The 23,881-nt window shown below is 38.8% G+C and overlaps 1 protein-coding gene across 2 annotated transcripts in view; it reads left to right on the top strand.

The window, feature by feature from the left end:
* Nucleotides 1-23,881, top strand: part of SLC35F1 (solute carrier family 35 member F1) — a 419,368-nt gene that overhangs the window by 324,721 nt on the left and 70,766 nt on the right. The gene's annotated exons all lie outside the window — the stretch shown is intronic.

The following is a 23,881-nucleotide window of genomic DNA, read 5'->3' as shown; positions in this document are numbered from 1 at the left end:
AGAATTATTAATAAGCATAAAAATAAATCTATTTTAATCAGAACTTAAAACGTTTTAGAATATGCTAATGGACTTTGATTAAGTAATCAAAGTGCTTAATAATCTTTTCTTTTAGCTTTCTTTAATGTGTAGATTTTGTAAGCTGAAGAGACAGAATTTTTTCTAAAGGGACAAGATTTAAATTTCTACAATGTGTTAGGTATGAAGATAGCCACTGCATCCTTCCTTCCTCCCTCCCTCTCTCTCCTTTTCTTTTATATAATTATGTGTATACACGCACATGCACACACACACATCATTGCAAATTTAACTTAGATTTTCACGATTTTTACCAGACACCACTTATATTCCTCATTAAACCATAAATAATAATCTTGACTATTTTTGTTTCACCCTTATTCTCTTTTTATGACAATATTATGAATTTTATAGTCATTCCAAGGCTCCAGGATGAAAACAAAATATTGTTCACGTATCAGATTTTGCTTAGATGTGATACCTCAACAACATTGCTGCGATTCCAATAATTTGTTTAGAAACAATAACAAAAATGAAGAAACAAACAAGCAAACAAACCACTTGAATAAATTTAGATTATATAGATTGAATGGGAATCTATCTAAATCAGAATTAGATAGGGTTTACATGCTTCCTCCTACATACCCAATAAGGGACAGAAAGGATGCTTCCCTACAACCACTGAAGAAAAGTCCAGAGCTCTATTTGATTGGACCACACTGATGGCAGGGGAACAGTGTGAGCTAACTGACCTAGGCCTGGACTCTCTGAACCAATACAGGATGAGATTTCTCTGGTTTGTTTAGACAGTGTTTCTCAGTAGGAGTACCACTGGCATTTTGGGTAGGACAATTTTTCATGATGTGAGTCATTTTCCTACTTTATAGGTCATTTAAGATTTCTGGTCCCTACCCATCAAATGCCCATAGCAGCTTTCAACTAAAAGTGTCCTCATGGATTTCCAGATGCCCTCTAGCAGGTACCATCTCTATTTGAGAATCAGTGGCTCACCAGTCAGCACTCACTCCTGGAGTCAGGGCAGGATCAATCTCACCCAATCACATATCTGTCACCCATTAAGGGAGAGATGAGGTGGATGGATGCTGGGAGAACAACCACAGTCCTCCAAACCCAGCCTAGCTCCTATTCACTTCCACAAGCTCCACAATGACAACAAATTTCTCTCTCTGTCTCCCTGTCTCTCTGTCTCTGTCTCTGTCTCTCTCTCTCTCTCTCATGTTCTCTCTCTCCTGTGCTCCCAGGCACTTTTTCTTATAGCTCTGTCTTCACAGTCTGTCTTACCTAAGAATGGTGTTTGAATGTTTCCACCTACTCCACCAAGCTGTAAGCTCTTTCACAGCAAAGAGGACTTCTTGTTCACCTTTGAATCTCTAGTACCTGGTAGGAAACCCAGCACATAATAGGCACTCAAAAATGTTTAAAGAGGTTAATTAAATTGCACTGATTCCAGTATTTGGGGACACAGAAATTGCCAGCAGTTCTCTACCCACGTGCAGAGGCCCCTGGAATGTCTATACAGGTATGTGGGAGAAGAAAGAGGAATGCTGGCTTCATGGCAGAACTGGGCCCATTAGTGCAGAGTCTATAAATGGGCCTCCTGGGGAGCATGAAGAGGAAACTTACCCCTTTGGAAATCCATTTGACTTTTGTTTTCTTCTGTTAAGCATTGAAAAGTCACAACCAATTACTGGTTGCTTAAGTTCTATGGGGATTTATAAAAAATTTTTTTCAGTTTTTCAATTTCTTTTTGTACACAGTGACAAGGTTTTAACAACTCTTCCCTTGTCCTCAGGTGTTTTGTTCAACCCATGTTATGCATCATCATTAATCCATCCTGCCACCTCTCTCAAATTAGCTGTTTGACACCACATTTAATGCTGCATTCTATGTAAAATTTATTTTAATTCTGTAGAAAGGCAAAAAATAATTCTACTGAAATATCAGTTTGTCTTCATTATAACTTACTGAGCAAGGGATAGGGGGAAGTAAAAAAGCAAGTTGAATCAAACAATTCTAGAACCATTTTGCTACCTACAAAAAATAAACTTATTAAATAATAATAAATGGTCAGAATAGAAGGCATTTGCTCTGGGAACCATGCCTGTACTGCTGTTTTGTAATTCAATTCTGTTTACTCATTGCAAATCAGTGGAACTAACAAGGACCTATAGTGATTTTCCCTTGTTTCAGTAAATATTAATTGAGAACATAATACGTGCTAAGTGTTTAGCTTTTATTCATATATTAATCAATAAGGAAAATACATTAATTATGCATCTAAGAAATGTACTAGTTATTGCAAGTGATGTAAATAGAAATGAATCAACCTTTGCTGTACACTTGAAACTAACACAACATTGTTAATCAACTATACTCCAATATAAAATTTAAAATTTTTTAAATAAAATAAAATTAAAGAATAAAAACATTAACAGAAAAAAAATGATAAAGCTTCTACAGAGTTAAAAAAAAAAAGAACGAAGGAAATGAATCAACCTTACCCTCCAGGAGCTTCTGAACTTATAAAGGAGACAAGAGGCGCAGTCTATTGATAGTAACATCATGTACGGCAAGGGAACCGATGCCAAAGTGCTATAGTTTTCAAAGGAGCCAGAGATGATGTTTATTTGCAGAGGCAAGAAAGTAGCCATTCAGAAGAGCCTATAAGATTGGATAAAATTTAGGTACAGCTTTGAACCTGGAAAGAAAATCATGGCAAAATCCTAGGGGCAGAAAACCTGAGGAATATGATTGGAGAACAATTATTCCAGTTTGATTCATCCAGTCACTTCAAAAATAACTACTGAATACTTCTCTGTTCAAGTCAGTGTATTAGGTAGTGAACAGTGAGCAAATAGTAAAAAAAGATACTTTCTGTATTCTTTGGCACTTCCAGGCAAATGGGAAAGGCAGCCAAATAACCAAATTGAATGTCTATATCATTATAGTCAGAAATGAGTGTTCTAAAAGAAAGCAACACAGTTCTATGAGAACATTTGTCGAAACAACCTGGCCTAAACTGGAAAGTTGGGGAAGATTTTCCTAAAAGACTAGTGGTAGAGCTGAGATCTATAAGAGAAGTGGAAGATTAGTTGAGAAGGAAAGAGGTCCAAACAAAGAAGACAGCGTGCTCAAGGCTCTGTGGTGGGAAGGACCATGGCAAGGATGAGGTTGTGAGCAAGGGCTTGTGACTGGGCAAGGAGAGTGAAGAAAAGAGTGGTGCAAGATGAGCTGGGGAAGGAGGCAAGTGCTAGACTCAACAAGTCTTGACAGCCAGGTCAAGAGTTTGAGTCTTTAGGCTTAGTGCCGTGGGAAGCCACATTTGAGTTTTAAAGGCAGGCAGGCTGTGGTGCAGAGAACAGATTGAAGCAATGGGTGCTCATTACGGAATAAAGTAAGATAGAGCCAAAAAGTTAAGCTGGGGTCATGTCATAGGAGGTCTTCAATGTCAGGATGAAGAGGGTGGCTTAATTTTGTAAATAAAAGAGAGCTGTGAAGGTGTCTAAGGAAAGGAATGATAGGATGTAGCCCAACAGCCCTTTTGCAAAGGCACTTCTGTTTTAACAAGACAGTCCTCATTACTAGTTGGCAAAGGACCAAGTACTTTTGTCTTCGGATTCTCTTAAAAACAGTGATATAGAACAAAAAGACATGAAGAGCCTCTCTGCTTTATCCTCTTGCCCTTTCAGTTCATTCCTTAAACTCATGGTTAAATGTCACAAACAATTAATGCATGAAGCGTGAGAGGAAAATATATATTTCTGGAATGATTATAGACTCACAAGGAATTGCAAAACTATATAGGATTCTTTGAACTGTCCACACAGCTTTTCCCCAATGGTGACATTTTATATGACTAGGATGTTGACATTGGTACAATACTGTTAACTAAGCCACAGACCTGATTCAGTTTTCATCCCTTTTCCTTCACTCGTTTGTCGGTGTGTGTGTGTGTGTGTGTGTGTGTGTGTGTGTGTAGCTCTACACAATTTGATCCATGTATAGGTTTGTGTAACTATGACCACAGTCAGGATACAGAACTATACTATCACCACAAAGAAACTCCCTCATATAACCCCTATGAAGTCACACCCATTCCACCACCCTCATTCCTATCCCTAGCAACCACTACTCTATTCTCCATCTATATGATTTTGTCAGCTGGAGAATGCTATATAAAATGGAATCACACAGTGTTTAAACTTTTGAGATTGGCTTTTTTCACTAAGCATAATACCCTTAAGTCCACCCAAATTGTTGCATGTATCAATAGTTTGGTCTTTTTATTGCTGAGTAGTATTCCATAGTATAAACATATCAGGGTTTGTTTACCCATCACCTGCTAAAGGACATTTGGATTATTTCCAGCTTTGGTTTTTTACAAATAAAACTGCTATGAGGAGTTAGAGGGAGGTGTGACTACAAGAGAAGGTCATTGTCTTTGTGATGTAAGGATTCAACCCATCATTGCTGTCTTTGAAAGAGGAAGACACCACAAGCCAAGGAATGTGGGTAGCCTATAGAAGGTGGAAAAGGGGTCTATTCTTTTGATGTTCTGACCACAGAATTATATCAGCTCTAACATCCATGTAAGAGGAGACACTTGAAATCAATCTCATTGATTGTCTGAGAGATCTTCTGAGACAAGAACCAAGATGGCGGAGTAGAAGGATGTGCTCTCACTCCTTCTTGTGAGAACACCAGAATCACAACTAGCTGCTGGACAATCATCCAAAGGAAGACACTGGAGCTCACAAAAAAACACATCCAAAGACAAAGGAGAAGCCACAATGAGACGGTAGGAGGGGAGCAATCACAGTAAAATCAAATCCCACAACTGTTCAGTGGGTGACTCACAGACTGGAGAACACTTATACCACAGAAGTCCACCCACTGGAGTGAAGGTCCTTAGCCCCATCTCAGGTTCCCACCCTGGGGGTCCGGCAATGGGAGGAGGAATTCCTAGAGAATCAGACATTGAGGGCAACTGTGGTTTGGTTGCAGAACTTAGACAGGAGCGGGGGAAACAGAGACTCCACTCTTGGAGGGCACACACAAAGTAGTGTGTGCATCAGGACCCAGGGGAAGGAGCAGTGACCCCGGGGGAGACTGAACCAGACCTACCTGCTAGTGTTGGAGGGTCTCCTGCAGAGGCAGGTGGTGGCTGTGGCTCACCGTGGGGACAAGGACACTGGCAGCAGAGGTTCTGGGAAGTACTCCTTGGCGTGAGCCCTCCCAGAGTCCCTATTTAGCCCCACCAAAGAGCCCAGTTAGGCTCCAGTGTTGGGTTGCCTCAGGCCAAACAACCAACAGGGAGGAAACCCAGCCCCACCCATCAGCAGTCAAGTGGATTAAAGTTTTACTGAGCTCTGCCCACCAGAACAACAGGCAGCTCTACCCACCACCAGTCCCTCCCATCAGGAAGCTGGCACAAACCTCTTAGATAGCCTCTTGCACCAGAGGGCAGACAGCAGAAGCAAGAAGAACTACAATCCTGCAGCCTGTGGAACAAAAACCACATTCACAGAAAGACAGACAAGAGGAAAAGGCAGAGAGCTATGTACCAGATGAAGGAACAAGATAAAACCCCCCAAAATAACTAAAGAACTGGAGGAGATAGGCAACCTTCCAGAAAAAGAATTAAGAATAATGATAGCAAAGATGATCCAGGACCTTGGAAAAAGAATGGAGGCAAAGATCGAGAAGATGCGAGAAATGTTTAACAAAGACCTAGAAGAATTAAAGAACAAACAAACAGAGATGAACAATACAATAACTGAAATGAAAACTACACTAGAAGGAATCAATAGCAGAATAACTGAGGCAGAAGAATGGAAAAGTGACCTGGAAGACAGAATGGTGGAATACACTGCTGCGGAACAGAATAAAGAAAAAAGAATGAAAAGAAATGAAGACAGCCTAAGAGACCTCTGGGACAACATTACATGCAACATTTGCATTACAGGGGTCCCAGAGGAGAAGAGAGAGAGTAAGGAACCAAGAAAATATTTGAAGAGATTATACTCAAAAACTTCCCTAACATGGGAAAGGAAATAGCCACCAAACTCCAGGAAGCGCAGAGAGTCCCACACAGCATAAACCCAAAGAGAAACATGCCGAGACACATAGTAATCAAACTGGCAAAAATGAAAGACAAAGAAAAACTATTGAAAGCAGCAAGGGACAAATGACAAATAACGTACAAGGGAACTCTCATAAGGTTAACAGCTGATTTCTCAGCAGAAACTCTACAAGCCAGAAGGCAGTGGCATGATATACTTAAGGTGATGAAAGGGAAGAACCTACAGCCAAGATTACTCTACCCGGCAAGGAACTCATTCAGATTCGATGGAGAAATCAAAAGCTTTAGAGACAAGCAAAAGCTAAGAGGATTCAGCACCACCAAACCAGCTCTACAACAAATGCTAAAGGAACTTCTCTAAGTGAGAAACACAAGAGAAGAAAAGGACCTACAAAAACAAACCCAAAGCAATAAAGAAAATGGTGATAGGAACATACATATCGATAATTACCTTAAACATGAATGGATTAAATATTCCAACCAAAAGACACAGGCTTGCTGAATGGATACAAAAACAAGACCCATCTATATACTGTCTACTTCAGACCTAGGGACACATACAGACTGAAAGTGAGGGGATGGAAAAAGATATTCCATGCAAATGGAAATCAAAAGAAAGCTGGAGTAGCAATACTCATATTAGATAAAATAGATTTTAAAATAAAGAATGTTACAAGAGACAAGGAAGGACACTACATAATGATCAAGGGATCAATCCAAGAAGAAGATATAACAATTATAAATATATATGCACCCAACAGAAGAGCACCTCAATACATAAGGCAACTGTTAACAGCTATAAAAGAGGAAGTGAACAGTAACACAATAATAGTGGGGGACTTTAACACCTCACTTACACCAATGGACAGATCATCCATAATGAAAATAAATAAGGAAACAGAAGCTTTAAATGACACAATAGACCAGATAGATTTAATTGATATTTACAGGACATTCCATCCAAAAACAGCGGATTGCACCTTCTTCTCAAGTGCACACGGACCATTCTCCAGGATAGATCACATCTTGGGTCATAAATCAAGCCACAGTAAATTTAGGAAAATTGAAATCATATCAACCCTCTTTTCTGACCACAATGCTATGATATTAGAAATGAATTACAGGGGAAAAAAACGTAAAAAACACAAACACATGGAGGCTAAACAATATATTACTAAATAACCAAGAGATCACTGAAGAAATCAAAGAGGAAATCAAAAAATACCTAGAGACAAATGACAATGAAATCACGACAATCCAAAACCTATGGGATGCAGCAAAAGCAGTTCTAAGAGGGAGGTTTATAGCTATACAAGCCGACCTCAAGAAACAAGAAAAATCTCAAATAAACAATCTAACCTTACACTAAAAAGAACTAGAGAAAGAAGAACAAACAAAACCCAAAGTTAGCAGAAGGAAAGAAATCATAAAGATCAGAAATAAATGAAATAGAAACAAAGAAAACAATAGCAAAGATCAATAAAACTAGAAGCTGGTTCTATGAGAAGATAAACAAAATTGATAAACCGTTAGCCAGACTCATTAAGAAAAAGAGGGAGAGGACTCAAATCAATAAAATTAGAAATGAAAAAGGAGAAATTACAACAGACACTGCAGAAATACAAAGCATCCTAAGAGACTACTACAAGCAACTCTATGCCAATAAAATGGACAACCTGGAAGAAATGGACAAATTCTTAGAAAGGTTTAACCTTCCAAGACTGAACCAGGAAGAAACAGAAAATGTGAACAGACCAATCACAAGTAATGAAATTGAAACTGTGATTTAAAATCTTCCAACAAACAGAAGTCCAGGACCAGATGGATTCACAGGTGAATTCTATCAAACATTTAGACAAGAGCTAACACCCATCCTTCTCAAACTCTTCCAAAAAATTGCAGTGGAAGGAACACTCCCAAACTCATTCTGTGAGGCCACCATCATGCTGATACAAAAACCAGACAAAGATACTACAAAAAAAGAAAATTACAGACCAATATCACTGATGAATATAGATGCAAAAATCCTCAACAAAATACTAGCAAAGAGAATCCAACAACAATTAAAAGGATCATACACTGGGCTTCCCTGGTGGTGCGGTGGTTGAGACTCTGCCTGCCAATGCAGGGGACACGGGTTCGTGCCCTGGTCCGGGAGGATCCCGCATGCTGCGGAGCGGCTGGGCCCGTGAGCCATGGCCGCTTAGCCTGCGCGTCCGGAGCCTGTGCTCCGCAACGGGAGAGGCCACAATAATGAGAGGCCCGTGTACCACAAAAAAAAAAAAAAGAAAAAAGGATCATACACCATGATCAAGTGGGATTTATCTAAGGGATGCAAGGATTCTTCAATATACACAAGTCAATCAATGTGATAAACCATATTAACAAATTGAAGAATAAAAACCATATGATCATCTCAATAGATGCAGAAAAAGCTTTTGAGAAAATTCAACACCACTTTATGTTAAAAACTCTCCAGAAAGTGGGCATAGAGGGTACCAACCTCAACATAATAAAGGCCATATACGACAAGCCGACAGCAAACATCATTCTCAATGTTGAAAAACTGAAAGCATTTCCTCTAAGATCAGGAACAAGATAAGGATGTCCACTCTCACCACTATTATTCAACATACTTTTGGAAGTCCTAGCCACGGCAATCAGAGAAGAAAAAGAAATAAAAGGAATAAAAATTGGAAAAGAAAAAGTAAAACTGTCACTGTTTGCAGATGACATGATACTATACATAGAGAATCCTAAAGATGCCACCAGAAAACTACTAGAACTAATCAATGAATTTGGTAAAGTTGCAGGATACAAAATTAACACACAGAAATCTCTTCCATTCCTATACACTAATGATGAAAAATCTGAAAGAGAAAATAAGGAAACACTCCCATTTACCATTGCAATAGAAAGGATAAAATACCTAGGAATAAACCTACCTAGGGAGACAAAAGACCTGTATGCAGAAAACTGTAAGATACTGTTGAAAGAAATTAAAGATTATACCAACAGATGGAGAGATATACCTTGTTCTTGTATTGGAAGAATCAATACTGTGGAAATGACTATACTACCCAAAACAATCTACAGATTCAATGCAATTTCCATCAAATTACCAATGGCATTTTTACAGAACTAGAGCAAAAAATCTTAAAATTTGTATGGAGACACAAAAGACCCCGAATAGCCAAAGCAGTCTTGAGGGAAGAAAATGGAGCTGAAGGAATCAGACTCCCTGACTTCAGACCATACTACAAAGCTACAGTAATCAGGACAGTATGGTACTGGCACAGAAACAGAAACAAAGGTCAATGGAACAAGATAGAAAGCCCAGAGATAAACCCATGCACCTATGGTCAACTAATCTATGACAAAGGAGTCAAGGATATACAATGGAGAAAAGACAGTACCTTCAATAAGTGGTGCTGGGAAAACTGGATAGCTACATGTAAAAGAATGAAATTAGAACCCTCCCTAACACCATACACAAAAATAAACTCAAAATGTATTTGAGACCTATATGTAAGACCAGACACTCTAAAACTCTTAGAGGAAAACATAGGAAGAACACTCTTTTACATAAATCACAACAAGATCTTTTTTGATCCACCTCCTAGAGTAATGGAAATAAAAAGAAAAATAAACAAACAGGACCTAATGAAACTTCAAAGCTTTTGCACAGCAAAGGAAACCATAAATAAGATGAAAAGACAACCCTCAGAGTGGAAGAAAATATTTGCAAACAAATCAATGGACAAAGGATTAATCTCCAAAATATATAAACAGCTCACGCAGCTCAATATTAAAAAAACAAACAACCCAATCCAAAAATGGGCAGAAGACCTAAACAGACATTTCTCCAAAGAAGATATACAGATTGACAACAAACACATGAAAGGATACTCAACATCACTAATCATTAGAGAAATGCAAATCAAAACTACAATGAGGTATCACCTCACACCAGTTAGAATGGGCATCATCAGAAAATCTACAAACAATGAATGCTGGAGAGGGTGTGGAGAAAAGGGAACCCTCTTGCACTGTTGGTGGGAATGTAAATTGATATACCCACTATGGAGAACCATATGGAGTTTCCTTAAAATACAAAAAATAGAATTACCATATGATCCAGCTATCCCACTCCTGGGCATATACCCAGAGAAAACCATAAATCAAAAAGGCACATGCACCCCAATGTTCACTGCAGCACTATTCACAATAGCCAGGTCATGGAAGCAACCTAAATGCCTATCGACAGACGGATGGATAAAGAAGATGTGGTACATATATACAATGGAATATTGCTCAGCCATAAAAAGGAACCAAATTGGGTCATTTGTAGAGATGTGGATGGATCTAGAGACTGTCATACAGAGTGAAGTAAGTCAGAAAGGGAAAAACAAATATCATATATAACACATATATGTGGAACCTAGAAAAATGGTACAGATGAACCGGTTTTCAGGGCAGAAATTGAGACACAGATGTAGAAAACAAATGTATGGACACCAAGTGGGGAAAGCCATGGGGGGATGGGGGTGGTGGTGTGATGAATTGGGCGACTGGGATTTACATGTATACACTGATGTGTATAAAATTGATGACTAATAAGAACCTGCTGTATAAAAAAATAAATTAAATAAAATTAAAAAATTTAAAAAAGAAAAACAAAAAACTGCTATTATATTCATCTGGAGGTTTTATATTAACATAAGATCTCATCTCTCTGAGATAAATGCTCAAAACTACAGTTTCTGGATCATGTGGAAAATGACTATTTGATTTCACAAACAGTCAAACAACTGTCCAGAGTGGTTGTACAATATTATATTCCCACCAGCAATGTATGAGAGGTCCCGTTCTCTCTGCTCTCACCAGCATTTGGTGTTATCACTATTGTTTATGTTAGCCATTCTAAAAAGGTGTGCAGTGATAATTCATTGTGGTTTTAATTTGCAGTTCCTTAACGGCTAACAATGTCAAACATCTTTTGGAAAATAATTTTTAACTTTGCCTTTATAGTAGGGAGCTAAAGAAAGTTAACAAAGGCAAAAGATAACATTTATTCAGGAAAAAGATGATGAAAGACAGACATGGAAGTGAAGAAACCCAGCTGTTTTCTTTATTAGAAAGTCAAAGGAGAGATTGTAACACCATCATGTTGGATTTATAAGGATTTTATTTTATAGGCACATTTGTGGGTTTGTATCTCTTGACTTGTAGAGAATGAATAGATTGTGTCTGTGACTTTGAGACAGACTAGCAATGACATTCGGATAAATTCTAAAAGCTGTGCTATTTTTATAACTGTGCTATATGAACCATTTCAGTAGAAATACCAGCTTTACAACTCCTCACCCAAAGTTTATTCATCTTTCTTTAGCCATGTAGTACTAAAATGCAAACAGGTGAAACTAGTACATCTGTGAAATAAGAAAAAAGCAGGTCCCTTCAAACAGGGTAGTTTGGTAATTAAATGAACTCACATGGGAAACAATTTCCAGTTCTCTTGCTAACCATACTGAGGAGTCTGTACCTTTAACACATCCCCTCCTTCACACAGTGCATGTGTCCGAGCTCTTCCCATTTTTTAAGCAGTTTTCCAGGAGCAAAGAACGAGAAAGAAAACCCTCTAGCCCTGATTGTTTTCCTTCAGCCCACTCCTCTCCTTGGGTATGTTAGCAGAGGTTAATACAGAATGAAAGGCAGCCTCCCTAATATGCAGTGTGATATCTGACCCTGAGACTAATTCTACAAGGTACACACATGTGACATACAGACTAATTCTACAAGGTGCACACATGCGACATACATGTGTAACACACAACATACACATGCAACAGTTTTTTACCAAAGCGATGGCTTTTTGTAACTCTCAGTACTTTCTAGGTCTACTCTTTCTGAATTTTCAGTAGGCTAGGAATTAAGTTGTATAAGATACAGAGAAAGGCTGGGTAATTTGTACCTTCTTATGTCTCTTTGGAGTCTAAAGTTTAAGCCATATGAATAGACTTGGCATCCAGATTCCTTTATTGATTAAAAAATGCCAACACTGTGGCTAGATGATGGGGACACAGCTACTGATCAGACCAGAGCCGTACCATGGGATGATAGACAGCTACCCTAACAATTAGAATACAGTGTGACAGTGTGGTGGGAAAAATATGGATTCAGCTCAGTGGAGACATGGGAAGAGGTACTTCTCACCCTGAAGATTTATGTAACGGAGGTCCTATAGTCAAGAAGTTGTGACACACGAGAGAAAGTCACTAAGCAGACTTTTTATTTGTAGCCAACCTGAATTTCCACCTCCATGGATGAGCAGAGAGAAAACATGCCCGTGCACATTAGAAACATGTCCCGTGGGCTTGAGTTTACGATTGTGGGCTCAGCTTTTAAGACTGTATTTCCTTCTTTATCCTCACTGTTTTTACCTGTCCCTGGTATAGGACTCTGGCAGTTTAATGACTATTCAAGAGCTATTTTAAAGTGCATTTAAAGGCAAAGCATTCAAAAGCAATGTTCTTACCCCTAAAGGGAACATGATATTCTGACTCTCAGGTTTCTCAAATCTGGACTTCCTATTCTCATGATTGTGAACATAACTTAAATGTGTAGCAGTCTAAATCCAAATATTTGATTGGATGCAGCACAGTTTTGGGTCAGCCTTTTGTCCTGATGTAGGGGAGAGACCCTTGCATATCATCGAAGGACACACTAAAACTATCTTCAGTCTTTCTTTAGTTCCAGATGATGCCTATCCCTAAACCTGTTTTTAAATGTGTTCTGTCAAACTGCCTTCTACAAAAGGGAGCTTTCATACTCTACCTCCGTTGACTCTGGCCCCACGGGCTGGTGCCCTGATGCCATCAGGTAATTCCATTGGAAAGTAAGAGGAGTGTCTCTCTCCATTCCTCCCACTACACTCCACAGCAGCCAGGAAAACATGCATTTGATCCTGTCTTGACTCTGTTTCTTCCTCTTCACCTTCCTTGCTGTAACTGTCACCTTCTACTTTATATGATGGTTGTTTACATATTTTCTCTCTCCTTTAAGTCTGTAAGGTACTTGAGGTGAGACCTGTGTACCTGATACACAATAAGCACTGAAAAAATGTCTGATGTTTGAATAAATGTGGAAACAATTCATCTTTGTCTCCTTCACAAGATCAGGTACATATAGATGTCAAACATATATGAAATATTTGAATAAAAAAGTTAATGAATGAAAGGATGAATTTCTAAGGGCCAGTTATTGGGCAAGGCAACACAAATGATCTTTAATAGTTTTATCATCAGTAAGTGCATTTATTCCTGCAGGACCCAAGTATGGAACTCTAAACACCTTTAAGTAGTCTACTATGCTCTGGGGATATAAAGATAATGAAAAACTTGTCCTAACTCTCAAGTGTTGCAGGCAAAGCCTGGATGCAGATTCACTCATGCTATGCTTTGATGTCCAAAGCAATTGTACCTTCTTTATATCCTACAGTTGATCTAATCTTCATACTGAACCTTCTCCAAATATCCTCAGGGTAGCTAAATAGCAGTGGCTGGAGGGAAAAGTCTGGTTAGATGTAAAAGTTACCAATTTCTTCTGGTTTAAAAACTTTCTTTGGGGCTTCCCTGGTGGCGCAGTGGTTGAGAGTCCGCCTGCCGATGCAGGGGACGCGGGTTCATGCCCCGGTCCGGGAAGATCCCACGTGCCGCTGGGCGGCTGGGCCTGTGAGCCATGGCCGCTGAGCCTGTGCGTCTGGAGCCTGTGCTCCGCAACGGGAGATGATGCCGCGACAGTGAGAGGCCCGCGTACCGCAAAAAAAAAAAAAAAAAAAAAAAAAACACCTTTCTTTGGATAGTTCAGTTGCTTTTGGACAAATGCCCAACCTCTCAGAATTCCTCTCTCCCATACGTGTTTCCGAGAAGGCACGTGGGTCTCTAGCATGACCTTTGGCCTCACGTTGGACCTTTGGCCTCACGTTGGTCCTTTGGCTGCTGTCCACCGTTGGGCAGTCAGCCAGCTGTTGAGTGTGCACTTGCTGGGTTGGATGTGGATCTGCGGCTCAGTTCTGTGCCTGGCACTCTGCTGGCCTCTGCTGTCCCCCCACCGCTTGCTGAGCCCCCTGATTCTCATTGGTGATGTGGACCTCCAGGTATCTGGCTGTGAATGCATCTGGTCTCCAGCCGTGGTGGTTCCTGCCACATAGAACCCCCTGTCCTGCCCCAGGTCAGCCAGCCTGCACCCCTTTGCAGAGTACTCTGACTTCTGGCAAAACAGGAGCTAAGAAGGATGCTGGGGAACGAGAGTGTTCTACTAACGACACTTCACCTCTGCTTGTTGTCTGATGTGACCTCTTCAGGCTGGTGTGGTGCTGTCCAAAAGGAAGGACGCTTTGCTTTCAGTTTCCTTTCAAACTGTCTAGCATTCTTTCTCCCCTGGGGACTTCAGTTCGGAGAGGGCCCCTCTGGGCACATATGATTCAACGGCCGTTTCTCCTCTGTCATTTCCTTTCCTCTGGCCATGTCCACGGTGGGGGAAAAGTGCTCCCTTCCTCATCCTCTCTAGCATGGACTTCCTCGTCTCACATCCTCCTTTCGGGACACCAGCCCTCCTGGCTTGGCCCTAAGGGAGGAAAAGGCAATCTTCCACATTCTGGAGGAAATTCTGATGGAGTTGGCAATATCGATTCTTGATATGTTGGAGGGAGATTACAGAACTTTGAATCCCTTCTGTTTCCACAAACATGACCCTCTAGACCCTTCCTTAATAAGAAGTCAGGAAACTCAACTTTATGTTTGAAAGCTCATCAATGACCTCTCTGTTCTATAAAGGACCTGCTCTTGTTTTCCTCATGGCTCAGTTTTATGGGTAGAAGGCTGGATGGCATGTGATTTAAGGGGGAAAATTAAATTTCCAAAATTTTTATCCTATTTTGCTGGGAGAAAGATCTGTAAACACATTACAGTGCAGCATGAAAGGCAGTGAAATGTATCTATACACAAAATACTATGGGATTACAGAAGTGGAGTGACTGGATCCACCCATGACAGGGAAGACTCTTGAGGACACTGACAACATGAATCTGACAGTAAAACTAGACAGTTTGGTTCCCTGGTGAGCATCAGCTCCACTGGCTCATGTAGACAAGTTCTAAAAAAGTGAGATACCTTTATGTGTTTGTTTTCTCTCTCTGTGAGTATCAGTTTCCCCTCTTATAAGTAAGAATATAAAAACCTTCCTCCTGCTGTGGTTGTGGATATGCAAATGTAACATTGCATCCAATGGTCCATGTTCCTCCACCAGGTCTAAGGCAAAAATAACGCAACAAACAATAACACCTTATGTTGTTCTGATCCTGCCACCATCTCCTACTGCAGACTTTAGCACCTTCCTCAGTGAAGTTCCTCTGTTCTTCCTACAAACAAACCTGTCTCTGGTCTTCTGACATTCTCAGAATTGTCTGAGATCAATGTGGCAACCAGTCAGCCAACCTGTGATGCACACTGCTTTAGCAACGTCTCCTTAATGTAGTAGCTGCTCATTAAATGCCAGCTCCTTTTACTCGCATATTTTCTACTTCACATATTCTTTCCATTGATCCAATTAAAGGGGAAAAAAACTAAAAATAGACATATTGCCTAAACCACTTCATCCTCTCATACACTCTCACTCTTGGACAGCAAATTTAAGAAGAGCGATGAAAAAATTCACAGTTGTGTGCAAAGTGATCTAGGTGAAAGAATCTGCTTGAGACACAAAGAGAAGGTTATGGAAACCCACATTCCAATTAGCTTTGCCACTGATTGATTACTGTGTTACCTCAGGTAGGACCATTTGCCAGTCAATAGAGGTGAAATCTCATAAAAATTAATGAGATTGCTGCTAGGTATGAACAAAATTCTCCCACCCACTCTGTTTGAGAGTGCAAATATCAAGGGAAATTGTACAAGAAAATATGGTAATATTCTATTTGGAATATTTTCATAGTACCAGAGGCTAAACAAACCTTAAAGCCCTGGAATGCTGTTGCTTGACATGTAAAATCAAGAAAAATTTCTCCTATGGTACAACTGTACCACCTTTTTTGCAGTGAACACGTTCCTGAAATAATACTTCCAAATAAATTTTTATAAATAATTTATATTTTTAAAATACTGGGAAATGCACTGAGTATTTCTTGTAAATTGAAAAATCATTTTGTACTATGAATAATAACTCACATTTGTTTCCTTAGGTATTCCTTCCATATACAGAGTTTGTGAAAAGTGAAACACTCCTATAGTCCAATATTACACCACACACAAAGGTTCATATTTTTCAGAGTTAGTGGCCAAATTGCCTCGCCTGGCATCTTTGGTAGATAAAGGTGAATAGAGCAAATGGGAAGACACAGGAAGCCCAGGGTTGGCTATCCCCAAGGCTACTTTATGCTCACTCAGATTAATCTGTTAACCATTGACTGCGTTAGACCTTCTGAACATGAACGGTCTCTACAATTAGTGGAATTGTGGGCAGATGATTGTACAAATGGACAGTTTTAGTCAATGGTAAGGAATCTCTGTGTGTGTGTGTGTGTGTGTGTGTGTAAGAGAAAGAGAGACAAAGAGAAACCAAGACAGAGACAGAAGGAAAGAAAGCACAGCATTGAAAAAAAAAGGTTTCTAATGGCAAAGTAAATAAAATTTTAAAACTCAAATTTTTCTTTACTTCAGAAACTTATGACATAAGCCTTGATACAAACTAATTTTAAATTTTCTAAAGTCAGAGTGTTCCAATTAGTCATGCTTTAAGATCTTGCCAATTAGGGTATGCTCATTGGCTGCAAGTGTTCATTTGGCCTTTTAAGTGATTTTTATAGATAAGAACTTTTTTCATAGAAATTTAGAATCATGTTTTTATTTCAAGTCATCCTTCCTGACTTTCTTGAAGCAAAATTCTATAAATAGTATCACTGATAATTTCTCATAGTTTTCTCCAGATAATTACTACTTGGTTCCTGAAACTTTAAAGGTCATTAATAAGATGAAAGAGAAAGTCAGTGATTTTCTGGGTTGGATACAGGATTTGAGGATTTTTTTTTAAACCAATGATCTCGTTTCAGCTCATTTTAAAAAACAATACTGGGCCTCCCTGGTGGCGCAGTGGTTGGGAGTCCGCCTGCCGATGCAGGGGATACGGGTTCGTGCCCCGGTCTGGGAGGATCCCATATGCCGCGGAGCGGCTGGGCCCGTGAGCCATGGCCGCTGGGCCTGAGCATCCGGAGCCTGTGCTCCGCAATGGGGGAGGCCACAACAGTGAGAGGCCCGCATACTGCAAAAAAAAAAAAAAAAAAAAAAAAAAAACAATACTACATCTTATAAAGGATTTAGTTAGAGGACACAATATGAAAGATAATGGACTTAAAAAGAGCTAGTTTGTAAAAAATCGCTTCCATAATTAGGCAACATAACATGAGAATTAAGAGTAAGCAAATGCCAAATAGTTTCATTAGAAACATCTTTTTATATAAGAATTCTCTTTACTTTTCAAATAAAAATATCCTTGAAGTAATAATGGTGTTTTACTATATACGATATAAACAAAGTAGCTTAGTAAAATAAATAGCAAACTTTATACATTCAAATCAATATTCAAAGTGCTTATCTTTTATTATTATACACTTATTCTGACGTGACTATCATTGTTCAAAATCAGTTAGAATTTCTCTTTTAAAATCTTCAGAGCCAATTTTAAGTCATACAAGTTTCTTTATAATTTGTCCTTCTTTTGGATCCAGAAAGTATTATCTAGCTTAATCCAGCATTTTGCTTCTTTCCAAAAAATAAATCTTACTCTCAAAGAATGAGCATTTGCTTACATTAAGGATGTTCTAATGAGTGCTCCGAAGGCAATTTCAAAGAGTTCAAACTGTTCTTGAGCAGTGAGAGCTTCATTAAAGTATGCCCATGACCTTCAGAGTGACTACATTGAAAGACAACCATGTTCAGATGAATGAATTCCAGTTTGTTAAAGAAGATTAGGTATGTAAACACCTGCACACTATGCCCAATAAGTGACAATTTTCTTGCCCTTAAAAAAAATTTTCAAGGCACACTTTTCATTATGCATGCACATAGCTGCTATAGTGGCAGAATAACGGCCCCACAAAGATGTCAACGTTCTAATCCCTGCAGTACATAAATTTGTTACTTTACTTTACAATATGTCATATTGTTTTGGGGTTTTTTTGTTGTTGTTGGGATTCTTTTGTTGTTGTTGTGTTTTTTTAACATCTTTATTAGTGTATAATTGCTTTACAATGGTCTGTCAGTTTCTGCTTTATAACAAAGTGAATCAGCTATACATATACATATGTTCCCATATCTCTTCCCACTTGCGTCTCCCTCCCTCCCACCCTCCCTATCCCACCCCTCTAGGTGGTCACAAAGCACCCAGCTGATCTCCCTGAGCTATGCGGCTGCTTCCTACTAGCTATCTATTTTACGTTTGGTAGCGTATATCTGTGCCACTCTCTCACTTTGTCCCAGCTTACCCTTCCCCCTCCCTGTATCCTCAAGTCCATTCTCTAGTAGGTCTGTGTCTTTATTCTCATCTTGTCCCTAGGTTCTTCATGACCATTTTCTTTCTATTTTCATTTTTATTCTTTTAGATTCCATATATATGTGTTAGCATGTGGTATTTGTTTTTCTCTTTCTACTTACTTCACTCTGTATGACAGTCTCTAGGTCCATCCACCTCACTACAAATAACTCAGGTTCGTTCCTTTTTATGGCTGAGTAATATTCCATTGTGTATATGTGCCACATCTTCTTAATCCATTCATATGTTCATGGACACTTCGCTTGCTTCCATGTCCTGGCTATTGTAAATACAGCTGCAATGAATATTTTGGTACATGACTCTTTTTCAATTATGGTTTTCTCAGGGTATATGCCCAGCAGTGGGATTGCTAGGTGGTATGGTAGTTCTATTTGTAGTTTTTAAAGGAACCTCCATACTGTTCTCCATAGTGGCTGTATCAATTTACATTCCCACGAACAGTGCAAGAGGGTTCCCTTTTCTCCACACCCTCTCCAGCATTTATTGTTTCTAGATTTTTTGAAGATGGCCATTCTGACTGGTGTGAGATGATATCTCATTGTAGTTTTGATTTGCATTTCTCTAATGATTAATGATGTTGAGCATTCTTTCATGTGTTTGTTGGCAATCTGTATACCTTCTTTGGAGAAATGTCTATTTAAGTCTTCTGCCCATTTTTGTTTTTGTTTGGTTTGGTTTTGTTTCATTTTGTTCCCTTTTATTTTTTTACTTTATTTTTTTTAACACCTTTATTGGAGTATAATTGCTTTACAATGGTGTGTTAGTTTCTGCTTTATAACAAAGTGAATCAGTTATACATATACATATGTTCCCATATCTCTTCTCTCTTGCGTCTCCCTCCCTCCCACCCTCCCTAACCCACCCCTCTAGGCGGTCACAAACCACCTAGCTTATCTCCCTGTGCTATGCAGCTGCTTCCTATTAGCTATCCACTTTACACTTGGTAGTGTATATATCCATGCCACTCTTCACCTTGTCACAGCCTACCCCTCCCCCTCCCCATATCCTCAAGTCCATTCTCTAGTAGGTCTGTGTCTTGATTCCTGTCTTAACCCTAGGTTCCTCATGACCTTTTTTTTTTTCTTAGATTGCATATATATGTGTTAGCATATGGTATTTGTTTTTCTCTTTCTGACTTACTTCACTCTGTATGACAGGCTCTAGGTCCATCCACCTCACCACAAAGAACACAATTTCATTTCTTTTTATGGCTGAATAATATTCCATTGTAGATATGTGCCACATCTTCTTTATCCATTTGTCTGTTAATGGACACTTAGGTTGCTTCCATGTCCTGGCTATTGTAAATAGAGCTGCAGTGAACATTTTGGTACATGACTCTTTTTCAATTCTGGTTTTCTCAGGGTATATGCCCAGTAGTGGGATTGCTGGGTCGTATGGTAGTTCTATTTGTAGTTTTTTAAGGAACCTCCACACTGTTCTCCATAATGGCTGTATCAATTTATATTCCCACCAACAGTTCAAGAGTGTTCCCTTTTCTCCACACCCTCTCCAGCATTTATTGTTTCTAGATTTTTTGATGATGGTCATTCTGACCGGTGTGAGATGGTATCTCATTGTAGTTTTGATTTGCATTTCTCTAATGATTAATGATGATGAGGATTCTTTAACGTGTTTGTTGGCAATCTGTATATCTTCTTTGGAGAAATGTCTATTTAGGTCTTCTGCCCATTTTTGGATTGGGTTTTTTGTTTTTTTGTTATTGAGCTGCATGAGCTGCTTATAAATTTTGGAGATTAATCCTCTGTCAGTTGCTTCATTGGCAAATATTTTCTCCCATTCTGAGGGTTGTCTTTTCATCTGGTTTATGGTTTCCTTTGCTGTGCAAAAGCTTTTAAGTTTCATTAGCTCCCATTTGTTTATTTTTGTTTTTATTTCCATTTCTCTAGGAGGTGGGTCAAAAAGGATCTTGCTGTGATTTATGTCATAGAGTGTTCTGCCTATGTTTTCCTCTAAGAGTTTGATAGTGTCTGGCCTTACATTTAGGTCTTTAATCCATTTTGAGTTTATTTTTGTGTATGGTGTTAGGGAGTGTTCTAATTTCATACTTTTACATGTACCTGTCTAGTTTTCCCAGCACCACTTATTGAAGAGGCTGTCTTTTCTCCACTATATTCTTGCCTCATTTTTCAAAGATAAGGTGACCATATGTGAGTGGGTTTATCTCTGGGCTTTCTATCCTGTTCCACTGGTCTATATTTCTGTTTTTGTGCCAGTAACATACTGTCTTAATTTCTGTAGCTTTGTAGTATAGTCTGAAGTCAAGGAGCCTGATTCCTTCAGCTCTGCTTTTCAGTCTCAAGATTGCTTTAGCTATTTGGGGTGTTTTGCGTTTCCATACAAATTGTGAAAGATTTTGCTCTAGCTCTGTGGAAAATGCCATTGGTAGTTTGATAGGGATTGCATTGAATCTGTAGATTGTTTTGGGTAGTACAGTTATTTTCGCAATGTTGATTCTTCCACTCCAAGAACATGGTATTTCTCTCCATCTATTTGTATCATCTTTAATTTCTTTCATCAGTGTCTTATAATTTTCTACATACAGATCTTTTGTCTCCTTAGGTAGGTTTATTCCTAGATATTTTATTCTTTTTGTTGCAGTGGTAAATGGGAGTGTTTTCTTGATTTCACTTTCAGATTTTTCATCATTAGTGTATAGGAATGCAAGAGATTTCTGTGCATTAATTTTGTATCCTGCTACTTCACCAAATTCATTGATTAGCTCTAGTAGTTTTCTGGTAGCATCTTTAGGATTCTCTGAGAACAGTGTTGACTGTGGGTTTGTCATATATGGCCTTTATTATGTTGAGGAAAGTTCCCTCTGTGCCTACTTTCTACAGGGTTTTTATCATAAATGGGTGTTGAATTTTGTTGAAAGCTTTCTCTGCATCTATTGAGATGATCATATTATTTTTCTCCTTCAGTTTTTTAATATGGTGTATCACATTGATTGATTTGCGTATATTGAAGAACCTTTGCATTCCTGGGGTAAATCCCACTTGATCATAATGTATGATCCTTTTAATGTGCTGTTGGATTTTTTTTTGCTAGTATTTTGTTGAGGATTTTTGCATCTATATTCATCAGTGATATTGGCCTGTAGTTTCCTTTCTTTGTGACATCTTTGTCTGGTTTTGGTATCAGAGTGATGGTGGCCTTGTAGAATGAGTTTGGGAGTGTTCCTCCCTCTGGTATATTTTGGAAGAGTTTGAGAAGGATAGGTGTTAGCTCTTCTGTACATGTTTGATAGAATTCGCCTGTGAAGCCATCTGGTCCTGGGCTTTTGTTTGTTGGAAGATTTTTTATCTCAGTTTCATTTTCAGTGCTTGTGATTGGTCTGTTCATATTTTCTTTTTCTTTCTGGTTCAGTCTCGGAAGGTTGTGCATTTCTAAAAATTTGTCCATTTCTTCCAGGTTGTCCATTTCATTGGCATATAGTTGCTTGTAGTAATCTCTCATGATTTTTTGTATTTCTGCAGTGTCAGTTGTTACTTCTCCTTTTTCATCTCTAATTCTATTGATTTGAGTCTTCTCCCTTTTTTTCTTGATGAGTCTGCCTAATGGTTTATCAATTTTGTTTATCTTCTCAAAGAACCAGCTTTTAGTTTTATTGATCTTTGCTATCATTTCCTTCATTTCTTTTTCATTTATTTCTGATGTGATCTTTATGATTTCTTTCCTTCTGCTAACTGAGCTTTTTTTGTTCTTCTTTCTCTAATTGCTTTAGGTGTAAGGTTAGGTTTTTTATTTGAGATGTTTTTTGTTTCTTCAGGTAGGCTTGTATAGCTATAAACTTCCCTCTTAGAACTGCTTTTGCTGCATCCCATAGGTTTTGGGTCATTGTGTTTTCATTGTCATTTGTCTCTAGGTATTTTTTGATTTCCTCTTTGATTTCTTCAGTGATCTCTTGGTTGTTAAGTAGTGTGTTGTTTATCCTCCATGTGTTTGTATTTCTTACAGATTTTTTCCTGTAATTGATATTTAGTCTCATAGCGCTGTGGTCGGCAAAGATACTTGATATGATTTCAATTTTCTTAACTTTACCAAGGCTTGATTTGTGACCCAAGATATGATCTATCCTGGAGAATGTTCCATGAGCACTTGAGAAAAATGTGTATTCTGTTGTTTTTAGATGGAATGTCCTATAAATATCTATTAAGTGCATCTTGTTTAATGTATCATTTAAAGCTTGTGTTTCCTTATTTATTTTCCTTTTGGATGATCTGTCCATTGGTGAAAGTGGGGTGTTAAAGTCCCGTACTATGATTGTGTTACTGTTGATTTCCTCTTTTATGGCTGTTAGTATCTGCCTTATGTATTGAGGTGCTCCTATGTTGGGTGCATAAATATTTACAATTGTTATATCTTCTTCTTGGACTGATCCCTTGAGCATTATGTAATGTCCTTCTTTGTCTCTTGTAATAGTCTTTGTTTTAAAGTCTATTTTGTCTGATGTGACAATTGCTACTCCAACTTTCTTTTGATTTCTATTTGCTTGGAATATCTTTTTCCATCCTCTCCCTTTCAGTCTGTATGTGTTCCTAGGTCTGAAGTGGGTCTCTTGTAGACAGCATATATACAGGTCTTGTTTTTTATTTTTATTTTTGTGGTACGTGGGCCTCTCACTGTTGTGGCTCCTCCCGCTGTGGAGCACAGGCTCCGGACTCCCAGGACCAGTGGCCATGGCTCACGGGCTCAGCCGCACCGTGGCATGTGGGATCCTCCCGGACCGGGGCACAAACCCATGTCCCCTGCATTGGCAGGTGGACTCTCAACCACTGCGCCACCAGGGAAGCCCTAAAGGTCTTGTTTTGTATCCATTCAGCCAGTCTATATCTTTTGATTGGAGCATTTAATCCATTTACATTTAACGTAATTATCGATATGTATGTTCCTATTACCATTTTCTTAATTGTTTTGGGTTTATTATTGTAGGTCTTTTCCTTCTCTTGTTTTTCCTGCCTAGAGAAGTTCCTTTCGCATTTGTTGTAAAGCTGGTTTGGTGGTGCTGAATTCTCTTAGCTTTTGCTTGTCTGTAAAACTTTTAATTTCTCTGTCACATCTGAATGAGATCCTTGCTGGGTAGAGTAATCTTGGTTGTAGGTTTTTCTCCTTCATCACTTTAAATATGTC

Source organism: Mesoplodon mirus (genome assembly GCF_964341445.2).
Source record: "Mesoplodon mirus genome assembly, chromosome: 10".
In the NCBI taxonomy this organism is placed as follows: Eukaryota; Metazoa; Chordata; class Mammalia; order Artiodactyla; family Ziphiidae; genus Mesoplodon; species Mesoplodon mirus.
Note: the sequence above shows the minus strand (reverse complement) of the source record. Positions and strands in the feature narration are given on the sequence as shown.